The sequence below is a fragment of the Ovis aries genome, chromosome 16, assembly GCF_016772045.2.
Source record: "Ovis aries strain OAR_USU_Benz2616 breed Rambouillet chromosome 16, ARS-UI_Ramb_v3.0, whole genome shotgun sequence".
Taxonomy (NCBI): domain Eukaryota; kingdom Metazoa; phylum Chordata; class Mammalia; order Artiodactyla; family Bovidae; genus Ovis; species Ovis aries.
In genome coordinates this window covers 37,398,776-37,411,498 of record NC_056069.1, presented here as the reverse complement: position 1 = coordinate 37,411,498, position 12,723 = coordinate 37,398,776, and the positions used below count along the sequence as shown (strand labels likewise).

General features: G+C 34.0%; 1 protein-coding gene across 7 annotated transcripts in view; it reads left to right on the top strand.

Moving 5' to 3' along the window:
• The window catches only part of NIPBL (NIPBL cohesin loading factor), a 197,997-nt gene that overhangs the window by 110,460 nt on the left and 74,814 nt on the right, over positions 1-12,723 (top strand). The gene's annotated exons all lie outside the window — the stretch shown is intronic.

The following is a 12,723-nucleotide window of genomic DNA, read 5'->3' as shown; positions in this document are numbered from 1 at the left end:
CAGCAGTGAATTGTTTGTGGTAACACAGACAAAAAGTTCTCATTGAAAATTCTTTCTCTCCCACCTCTACTACTCACCATAGTTGTGATTTTTACTTTTGGTTCACAGAGAAAAGTTCCTTTGGCTGTTTAATTATTTCAGCATTTGTGAAAGTTGCTTGCTAATCAAGTGAATGATTAGAATGCACGATTAACATAGGTGTATTTAACAACTTTTTAAAAAGTTATTTTGACTATAGAGATAATCCATTCTGTAGTGAGGTAATAAATTGACTGAATTTAATTTCTAAAGTCTCAGTAAAGCTATATGGTATACAAAAGTCTACATTACAAATTCTTTTAAGAATATTAAATGTCTTTTAATATTGTTTTCTAACAAACATCAGTTATTAATTATTAAAGAATTAATTATTCATTAATTAATGGTTTGAATGTATATAGTTTAAAAAGTTGTATAAAAGGTTATTTCATCTTTTTATGGAGAAGATGATTAGTTAATGAATGTTTTATTTTTTTAAATACAGAGTTTTGGTCTTTTCTATGGAAGAATAATAGGGAATGGTGTTTATGTCTTAAATTGGGTTAAATCATCAGTTTTAAACATTTCTGGTGTTTTTAATTTGTTTGGATGTGTTTTTATTTTCTGCTCTAGGTTTTTTGGGGCGGGGGGGTTTGCATGGTTTCTGTGTTAAATTCTCTAGTTATGTAAATAGTATTGTTTCCAGGAGGAAAAGAAAAGTCAAGTGCTGAAAATACAGTAGCAGTTTGTACAGAAAATATAATTTTGTATACTCTTTTATATATTTATATAAAATTTGATAATGCTATGTGGTTAGACTTATTTAGCCTGTACAATGTAAATAGGTTGGGATATAGTTTTTAAGGTAACAGAAGTGATTCTTTGTTTGATTTTTAAGTTCACATCCTGTGAAAGAAGGTCATTAAGAACCTAGATTTATACTTATTGATAAATACATGAAACTCTATAGAGTTGTGCTGTCCAATGATAGTTAATAGCCTCTTTAGGCTATTTACTTTAAACTACATAAAATTTAAAAATTTACATCCTCAGTAGCCAAATGTGGCAAGTGCTGATGTTATTAACACAGAGAGGACATTTGCATCATCACAGAATGTTGTATTATATAACTACATGTGATGTATTAGGAGATATAGAAGGTGTATTGCTTATTATCTTTGTAAAATGCTGTTGTGTCTTTTTTTATCAAAAAACGTTAATTGAAAACATAGTATTATTACTAAACTCTTTATTTAAAGAAATAACTTGTTAAGACTAATCTGTTTTTATTCTTGTCTTCTCATATGTTTACTGTCTCACTGTCAGTTATTTGGTTTTGTCTTTCAAAAATGAAAAAAGATTGCCTCTGAATCACTAATATTTGTACTAGTTTAAGTGAAGCTTTCAGATTTTAAATTATGGCTGTGAGACCTATAAAAATTAAAGTCTTAGCTTTAGTTAATGAATAGTTTTTAGTATTTAACTTGAATGCATCTTTTCAGAATTATTTATGCAAAAGAGGTTGTTGCAGTGTAGTGGCTAGCACCAAAATTGTTTTCTTTTAGATAGAGATTGTCTTTATTAATTTTCACTGAGAGTTTCAGAGTGGCTTATATGTATAAAATAAAGAGTATAGTTATACAATTATAGAAGAGTCAGATGGAAAGATGGAAAGTGGTACCCTCTTGTCCCCTTGATCTGGACCATCTTTTTCTCCCTGCCCCTCTGTCAGCTTATTTATGCCAGCCTTGCTTTTCTAAACTCTGTTCTAACAAAGAATCCTTAAAACTAAATATCAAGAAATTAATATAGTTCCTAATTAGTAACAACTGTATTATTTCTCTTGGTTTTTTCACATGTAATTTCATTGCCTGTGAATATAAACTTTTAGTACTAATCCAGTGTTTTTCCTAAGTATACCTTTAACACAAATGCATATACTTGATACATTGATATTAGTAACTAATCTGGGTACGTCTGCCTGCTAAGAGTGTGGTGTCTGTGTGTATGCATGTGCATGTATGTGTATACACACACATATATCAGTGCATATACAACTGAAAGTGACCCTTTATTCAAATTTTAGATTCATTTCAGGATGCTACGTGGATATCTTTTGGCTTTATTTATACCATAGGTTTAATATCTGTTTTTCAGTAATGGACTAATTTTGGTTTTATTTTAGATCTCTGCTGTTAGGTTAGCAATAGCAGAGGTATATAATTGTGTATTTTTAAAATTACATGCATAGGAATGCCAGTTGTGGATTACTGACCCTTTGTAGTATACATTACTTGGGATTTTATTTGGAGTCACAGAAAATCATATTCTGACATATTTATGTTTTCTGAGTAAAAACTGAGTATTGCTGGGATATTTTGTTGTTGATTTCTCAGGCCAAAATTCTTGGTAGATTTTCTTTTCTTGAAAGAGTATAAACTTTAATGTGATATCCATATTTAAAATATTTATCCTTCAGGGTAATTTTAAATTCTCTGAATATGCTTTGAGCTGATAAATTTTGAATGGTAGGGGTATAGGTTTATGACTCCTGGTATAGGTTACGTATTTTTGTCTTTTATGTGAACAATGTAAAGTGATGTTATGTTTAATTTTATTTCTATGGGGATATGTATATATTCCTGTTAATAGTACCTAACATAATACCTAGTACATAAAAAGATCATACTAAATATCTGTTTAATAAATAGATTGTGTTGCTCACATCTTAGAAAAGTCGTTTGTGTGCAGTTTAAAATTGTGTATTCATCTTTTATGATCCCACCAGTAGCCCCTAGCTCAAGAGCTATGTAATTTTCATATGTTGCCTAAACTTTCCACCCTGCCAGTTACCTAGTTTTTGTTAAGCTCCAAAGGAGACCTACAGTCAGATCTGTTTAATTATTCTTTATCTTAATTTTGCTGTATACCTGTTACAAGATTGACTCTGAATCCATTCTGTTCTCATTTCCTACTTCTGTTATCTTCCCCTTCTTTTTACCATCACCTTGTTTCTTCCTTGCCAAGAAGAGATCAGTGGTGAACCAATATAACCTTTGTAAAACCTTTAAATTAAAAAAAAATCTCTATTGAAATATACTTCAGACAGTATATTAAATGCCAAAATATTATCTTTATGGTTAAAGTATACCCTAATGTACAATATGTCTCCAAATTAAAATAATAAATTGTACCATTTTTAGGCTTCCCAAGTGGTGCTAGTGGTAAGAACCTGCCTGCCAATGCAGGAGACACAAGAGACACGGGTTTGATCCCTGGTTTAGAATGATCCCCTGGAGAAGCGAATGATAACGCACTCCAGTATTGCTGGCTGGAGAATTCCATGGACAGAGGAGCCTGAAGGGCTGCAGTCCAGAGTCGCAAAGAGTTGGACACAACTGAAGCGACTTGCCATGAACACACACACCATCTTTAAGTCTAGGCATGATCATCAGCTAACACGCGTTATATTGATGACAGCTTATTGTTAGTAATTACACACTTTAACAGTTTGATTTTGGCCTTTTGCAATTCCAGTGTATCTCAAAATACTTTAGTTTCATATTCAAAGAAATCACTTTTTATTCTTGTTCCCCTATTTCCTTCTAAATAGTATATTATTTTCCATCATTTGCACTTACTGCTTTCAAGAAATATCACGTGCTATCTGTTATTTGAGATCAAGGCCTTTAAAGAGTATCTAATAGTTCTCATAGTCAGCAGTGTTTAAAATATAGTGCTCATTTGATAAGTTAATGATTGTAGTCATTATTAGAGACAGTTATTTCATCTTAGTTACTACTGTAGTAAAAGATTGATCACTAAAATTGGGTTTTGCCTTTTATGTAGCATTAACCCGTCTACTTGGATTGTGTTTAGGACCCTAGGCTTCTGTAAGTGTGAGAGAACATACTGTTTCTAACAGTGAATTTTTGGCATAGTTTTTGAATTCCTAAGTTGATTCTCAGTAGTTATGATTGTCATATTCAGAATCCTTAATAATGCTGCAGTAGAAATTTACTTTGGCTCATTTGAACAATATATAAAATGTTTTTCTAAAAACATTCAATTTTTAATTATGATAAAGACTTTATTATTGGCAATATATTTGGGAAATTTTAGAGAATATTTGTTACAGAAATTGGCATAATACATACTTGGCTGTTATGATTGCAGAGCAGTTCTTTGAAAAATTTTGTCCATGATTTCTATTCATAGAATTTCTCTGATCCAAGCATTGGTTAGTAGATAACTGAAATTAATATTGATTTAAAGAGATTCATTAAATAGAATTTTTTCATAAAAGTTAAATGTATTAAAGTTTGCTAGTGGTAGTCTCTTTCATTCCCATTTGTTATCTCAAACCAGCCAAGGCCATAGCTTCTATAAGGTTTTGCTATCTATAGAAATAGATAATATGATTAAAGCAGTGAGAAACAAACAGATGATTAATTTGAGAGAACTTACTCCAGTTTATAAGAGAATGCTCATTATTCTAAAACACTGAATTCCCTCTCATTCTAAAAAATGTTACTGAAATCCTCTCCTGTAAGAGCCTGATACAGATATTAAGATAATAGATGCCTACTTGATACTGTAACATAATTAAGTATATCATAGCATTATATTACATAGTTAATACAATATTTTAATATTATAGTAAATAATTCATGTTATATGTATAATGTATTACAGTATAATATCAAGTAGGTATTCATTATCTTAATATCTGTCTCAGTTTCTTGTACTAGGAAGTTTTCAATAGCTTTTTTAAGAATAAAGGAATTCAGTTAGAGTAATATGTATTAGAGTTAATGGTATACGTGTACTGTAGTATGACATAATATGATACAATATAATCTGAATTTTTTAACATGGATCCTCTTCTCCACCCACAGAAACATTGCCTTTCTCTGGCTACTAACATACTAACTTAAAAATTCTCCATTAAGCCCATTATACATAGCTATGATTTGTTCAAAGATACGATTCAAAGCTCGTTCACTTTTAAAATAGAGAAACCAGTTTCCTTCCTACTTTATGCAGTCATGAAAACCAAAGTGAATCTTATTGTAAAAGTTAAAATTTGTCCAATTTTTTAATATAAAGAAATGCATTCATCCTATTTTTAATTGAATTTATCCCATGAAGAAAGTAATTTTTGAAGATGTCTCATTTGTGTATACATACACTGTATATCTGAAGGCATTGCTGTTACCATTTATGTCATTCAGTTTTATTGAGATAAAATTAACATAGAGCATTATAGTCATTTAAGTATATAAAATAATGACTTGATATGTAGCTGTTCCCTCAGTATCTACAGGAGTTGGTGCCAGGACCTCTCACAGATGCTTCCAAGTCCCTTATATATTGTAAAAGGGTATAGTACAGTAAGCTGTTTGTATCTGCAGATTGCTCATCCACAGATACGAAGGGTTGACTGTACGTATTTATTGTGAAGTGATTACCACAGTAAGTTTAGTTAATATCCATCACCTCACACTGTACATTGCATTCCCAGAACATATAACTGAAAGTTTTTACCTTTTGACTGCCTTTACCCAGTTCACCCACCTCCTACTTGTGGCAAAGATCAATCTCTGCTTATGAATTTTGTTTTTTGTTTTGTTTTAGATTCTACATATAAGTGAAATTATATAGTATTTGTCTTTCTCTAACTTAAATATCTTAGCATAATGTCCTTAAAATCCAACCACATCATTGCAAATGACAGGGTTTCCTTTTTTTTTTGGTTGGATAATATTCCATTGTGTATATATACCACATTTTCTGTATCTATTTACCCATCAGTGTACTAAATAACTTGTGTTTTTTCCGTGTCATAGCTACTATAAATACTGTTACAGTGAAAGTGGAGGTGCATAAGTCTTTGAGATAGTGGTTCTATGTCCTTTGGATATATAGCCGAAAGTACAATTGCCCAGTATACCCTGAGAAAACCATAATTAAAAAAGACACACGTATCCCAATGTTTATAGCAGCGCTATTTACAATAGATAGGACATGAAAGCAACCAAGGTGTCCACCAACAGTTGAATGAATAAAGAAGATGTGGTATATGTGTGTGTGTGTGTGTGTGTGTGTGTGTGTATTTATAATGGAATATTACTCAGCCATAAAAAGAACGAATTTCAGTCAGTTCTAGTGAGGTGGATGAAGCTAGAACCTGTTATATAGAGTAAAGTAAGTCTGAAACAGGAAAACAGATGTCATATATTAATATATATGTATATGGAATCTAGAAAAATGGTATTCATGAACCTATTAGTAGGGAAGGAATGGAAATGCAGAAATAGAGAACAGACTTGTGCACACAGTGGCAGAAGGAAAGAGTGGGATGAATGGAGGAAGTAGCATCAACATATATACACCACCATGGGTGAAAGAGATAGCTGGTAGAAGTTGCTATATAACACAGGGAGCCAGCTTGGTGTTCTGTGATAACCTAGAGGGTTGGGATGGTGAGAGTGGAGGGAGGTTTGAGAGAGAGGTGAAATATGTGTAATTATGGCTCATTTGTGCTGCTGTACAGCAGAAACATTGTAAACCAATTTTCCTGTAAACATTTTAAAAAGTAGAGTTGCCCAGTCATATGGTAGTTTTCAATTTTTGAGGGACCTCCATACTGTTTATCATAGTGGTTGCACCTATTTACATTCCCACCAACAGTGCACACAGGAGAGTGTGGACATTCACATCAGTACTTCTTATTTTTCGTCTTTGTTATAGTAGTCATTGTGGCAGGTATGAGGTGATATCTCGTGGTTTTGATTTACATTTCCCTCATGAGTAGTAATGTTAAGCACCTTTTTATATGCTTGCTGGCCGTCTGTATGTCTTCTCTAGAAAAATGTCATGTAGATCTTCTGCCTATTTTTTAATTGGATTGTTTGGTTACTTTAGGTATTGAGTTGTATCATTTCTTTATATGTTTTACATATTAGCCCTTTGTCAGATATTGGATTTGCAAATGTTTTCTCCCATTCAGTAGGTTGCCTTCTCATTTTGTTGATGGTTTCCTTTGCTGTGCAAAAGCTTTTGTTTGAGGTAGTCCCATTTGTTTATTTTTGTTGCCTTCACTTTTAGTATCAGCTCCAAAAGAAATCATTGCCAGGACCAGTGTCAAGATCCTTACTGCCTATTTTCTCTTTTTAGAAATTTCATGGTTTGGGGTCTTACATTCAAGTCTATAATCCATTTTGAGTTGATTTTTTTGTATTAAATAGTGGTCCAGTTTCATTCTTTTGCCTGTGGCTTTCCAGTTTGTCCAACACCATTTGATGGATTGACTATCATTTTCCCATTGAATATTCTTGGCTCCTTTTTAGTAAATTAATTGACCATATATACATGAGTTTATTTCTGAACTCTCTGTTCTTGTCCCTTGATCTTTGTGTCTGTTTGTATGCCAATCCATACCAATTTAATTATAGTTTTATAATGTAGTTTGAAATCAGGAGGTATGGTTTCCCCAGCTTTGTTGTTCTTTCTCAAGATTGCTTTGACTCTTTTGCTATTTTGTGATTCTGTACAAGTTTCAGGATTATTTCTCTGAAAAATATCATTGGAATTTTGATAAAGATTGGATTGCAGTGCATCTGTAGATTACTCTGGCTTATATAGACATTACCTGTATGCAGGTGCAAAAGCGACAGTTAGAACCAGACATGGAACAACAGACTAGTTCAAAATTGGGAAAGGAGTATGCTGAGGCTATCAATTGTCACCCTTCTTATTTAACTTATATGCAGAGTACATCATGTGAAATGGGATTGGATGAAGCACAAGTTTGAATCAAGATTGCTGGAAGAAATATCAGTAACCTCAGATATGCAGATGATACCACCCTAATGGCAGAAAGCCGAGAGGAACAAGAGTCTCTTGATGAAGGAGAGTGAAAAAGCTGGAAGACACTTGGAAAAAAAGCTGTGATGAACTCAGTATATTAAAAAGCAGAGACATCATCTTGAAGACAAAGTTCCATATAGCCACAGCTATGGGGATCTCCAAGATCCCCTGCAGAAGGGAATGGCAACCCACTCCAGTATTCTTGCCTGGAGAATTCCAAGGACAGAGGAGCCTGGCAGGCCGCTGTCCATGGGGTTGCAAAGAGTCAGACATGACTGCGTGACTAACACATAAAATACACACATCATTTTTTGAGTAGTCATGTACAGATGTGAGAGCTGGACCATAGAGAAGACTGAGTGCCGAAGAGTTGGTGCTTTTGAAATATGGTGCTGGAGAAGACTCTTGAGAGTCCCTTGAACAGCAAGGAGATTAACCAGTCAATCCTAAAGGAAATCAACACTGAATATTCATTGGAAGGATTGATGTTGAACTGAAGCTCTAATACTTTAGCCACCTGATGTGGAGAACCAACTCATTGGAAAAGACTTTGATCCTGGGAAAGATTGAGGGCAGGAAGAGAAGAGGGCAACAGAGGATGAGATGGTTGGATGGTATCACTGACTCAATGGACATGAGTTTGAGCAGACTCCAAGAGATAGTGAAGGACAGGAAAGCCTGGCATGCTGCAGTCCATGTAGTCGCAGAGTCAGCCACGATTGACTGAACAACAACAACAAAATTTTCCAGTCCATGAGGATGGAACATTTTTCCACTTATTTATGTCTTCAGTTTCTTTCATCAGCTATGTCTTACTGTTTTTAGTATACATCTCTTTCATCTCCTTGGTTAAGTTTATTCCTAGATATTTTATTATTTTTGTTATTGTAAATGAGATTATCTTAATTTCTCTTTTTGATAGTTTATTGTTAGTGTATCAGAATACAACTGAATTTTGTGTATTGAATTTTTATCCTGCAACTTTACTGAATTTGTTTATTAGTTCTAAATTTTAGTGGTGTTTTTAGGGTTTCCTATATATAATATGTCATCTGCAAATACTGACAGTTGTGCTTCTTCCTTTCTGATTTAGATGTCCTTTATTTCTTTTTCTTGGCTAATTACTCTAGCTAGGATTTTCAACCATGGGCTTCTCTATGTTCATGTACATTCCCTCTACATCCAGTTTGTTGTGAGTTTTTATTGTGAATGGATGTTGAATTTTGTCAAATGTTTTTTTCTGCATCTATTGAGATAATTATTTTATCATTCATTTTGTTAATTTGGTATATCATCCATTGATTTGTGTATGTTGAACCATCCTTGCTTCCCTGTAATACATCACATTTGATCATAGTGCATGATCTTTTTATTGCTAATTTTTTTTTGAAGACTTTTGGTTCTCTGTTCATCAGGGAATTTGCCCTGTGGTTTTCTTGCAGTGTGTTTGTCTGCTTTTGGTATAGGGTAATGCTAGCTTTGTAAACCGAGCTTGGAGGTGTTTCCTTCTCTTCTCTTTTTAGAAGAGTTTGAGAAGCATTGGTGTTTAAATGTGTGATAGAATTCATCAGTGAAGTCCTGGACTTTTCTTTGCTGGGCGGTTTTTCGGATCTGCCACCTAGTAATTGGTCTGTTCAGATTTTGTAATTCTTCATGATTTAATCTCAGTAGATTATGTTTCTAGGAATTTATTCATTCTTCCAGGTTGTCCAGTTTGTTGGTGTATAATTATTCATAGTGGTCTCTTACAATCCTTTTTGTGGTATTAGTTGTAATGTCTCCCCTTTACTTTTTAATTTTGAGTCTTTTTTTTTTTTTTCCTCTAGGTAAGCAAACCTAAAGTCTTATCAACTTCATCATTTCAGAAATCTAACTCTTACTTTCATTTATCTTTTCTGTTCTCTTTTTAGCCTCAGTTTCATTTATTTCTGTTATGGTCTTTGTTATTTCCTTCTACTAACTTTTAGTAGAAGGTTTAGTTTATTCTTTTTCTAGTTCCTTGAGGCAAGTTAGGTTGTAGTTATGAAAGAGGAGAGTGAAAAAGTTGGCTTAAAGCTCAACATTCAGAAAACTAAGATCATGGCATCTGGTCCCATCACTTCATGGGAAATAGGGGAAACAGTGGAAACAGTGTCAGACTTTATTTTTTTGGGCTCCAAAATCACTGCAGATGGTGATTGCAGCCATGAAATTAAAAGACACTTACTCCTTGGAAGGAAAGTTATGACCAACCTAGATAGCATATTGAAAAGCAGAGACAGTACTTTGTCAGCAAAGATCCGTCTAGTCAAGGCTGTGGTTTTTCCAGTGGTCATGTATGGATGTGAGAGTTGGACTGTGAAGAAAGCTGAGTGCCAAAGAATTGATGCTTTTGAACTGTGGTGTTGGAGAAGACTCTTGAAAGTCCCTTGGACTGCAAGGAGATCCAACCAGTCCATTCTGAAGGAGATCATTCCTGGGTGTTCTTTGGAAGGAATGATGCTAAAGCTGAAACTCCAGTACTTTGGCCACCTCATGTGAAGAGTTGACTCATTGGAAAAGACTCTGATGCTGGGAGTGATTGGGGGCAGAAGGAAAAGGGGACGACAGAGGATGAGATGGCTGGATGGTATCACTGACTCGATGGACATGAATTTAAGGGAACTCCGGGAGTTGGTGATAGACAGGGAGGCCTAGTGTGCTGCAATTCATGGGGTCGCAAAGAGTTGGATACAACTGAGCAACTGAACTGAACTGAACTGATATACCGTTTATTTTTCTCACTGTGTGTATATATGAAAGAAGGGATCTTATGATCTCTGCTCCTTTCTATATTAGATAGTAGTAAATTGTCATTTACAGTATACACTTCTTAAAATTTTTTTTTAATGTTTCTTTTTGTAGTTTTTCCTCATAGTAGTTTGACAGCTACACACTGATGAAATCTTTGAGGTTCTAGTCAGTATCAATAGCTTAAAGCAAGATTTTTCTTAAAATCTTTTCTTCTGCATACTTCATTTGTAATAGCGTTCTTTCAGTTGCTATAAACCAATTTCTTGGCATTTTGTCTTCGTTAAATAAACTGATGTGCTGTGACCTAAACTATATAGAATATAACTATATAGATAGCACTTGCAGAGTGAGTGGCACTTTATCTCATATTGAGTAAAGTATGTCATAATATCCACCAGGGGACAGCAAACTTGTATAAAGGCCAGATAGTAAATATGTTAGGCTTTGTGTCCCATTTAGATCTCTAACACTGTAGTAGAAAAGCAGCCCAAAACAATATGTGAATGAATGACTATGTGTCACTGTATTTTAATGAAACCTTATATACAAAAATGGGTGGTGAGGCAGATTTAAACCCACAGGCTTTAGTTGTTATATAGGTGGATATGATAGCTAGTTTCCTTATTCTGTAGCAAATGAGACTCAAAATTTTTATGTGTGAATAAAAAGACTGATCTAGATAGAGACTTGAATTATTTTCCTTTTTGTCTAATATTTATAAATGCAATATGATATTAGCTAAGTACCGTATTTTTGCCAGGATATTTACTATTTGTGAGTATTTTTATGTAGTAGAATTATACATAAATTATTAATATAGTAATATATAATTGATATATTAAAAACATTTAACAAGTCTATACATTCTGAAATTACCTTTAAATGTTTTACGCTTGTTGCAAGTCAATTATGAAATCTTCTCTTCAGTCTCTTCTTTTTGTGGGTAGCTTCTCTATAATTGTCAAATAGAACAACTGACAACTGCTTTCAGGATATAAAAAGGAACTTTCAGCTGGAAAAATTTCTGGGAAGACCGCAAACTTATTCTAATGATTACACTGCTGCTGCTGCTGCTAAGTTTCTTCAGTCGTGTCCGACTCTGCGACCCCATACACGGCAGCCCACCAGGCTCCTCTGTCCCTGGGATTCTCCAGGCAAGAACACTGGAGTGGGTTGCGATTTCCTTCTCCAATGCATGAAAGTGAAAAGTGAAAGTGAAGTCGCTCAGTCGTGTCCGACTCCTAGGGACCCCATGGACTGCAGCAGCCTACCAGGCTCTTCCACCCATGGGATTTTCCAGGCAAGAGTACTGAAATGGGGTGCCATTGCCTTCTCCGATCATCAGTAAATATTTATGGCCGTCTTCAGCATCCCATGCACTGTTAGATTCTGCAACTGCAACACAGTCTTATGGCTTTATCAAGATTATGGTCCTATGGAGAATATGGATAACTACAGATGTAGTGACCGTGTAATACTCTGGAGAAAAAAAGGTGCTGTGTGAATCCCGAGGAATATGATTCACAAGTGTATTTAGCACAAGGGCAGTAGGAAAAAGCACTATAAGTTTAAAGAAGTTAACCATTTGGCTAATTAAGAGAACAATGTGGAAGAAGTAAGGTGAGAGTAGATTAGTTAAAAATTGTTTTACAGCCATTGGTAGTAATAACATAATCAGAAAATATGCCATTTCTAGAGTGTTAGAAAATGTCTTTGTAGAATGCTATAAAATAAGTGTTGCTAATTCTCTGTATATTTAGCTTAGGGTAATAGTAATTAGTTGAGTAACTAATAAGCTGATCAGATTGATTCAGATATCAGTATGTGAGTTTTGTTGTGCTCGATTTCACATTTTCTGGTTTCTTCATGATCTTAAACATGTTAAATAGTTGTTTTGAACTAAATATTCTGAAGTTTGGTTTGCTAAGTGTATAACAGTATCACTTTTCAAAAATGGTTAAATTCATAGCATCTACTTTCTCTTCTCTCTTACCTTTCACATCGTTGTTGATCAATCGCTCAGTCATGTCCAACTCTTTGCGACCCCATGGACTGAAGCAC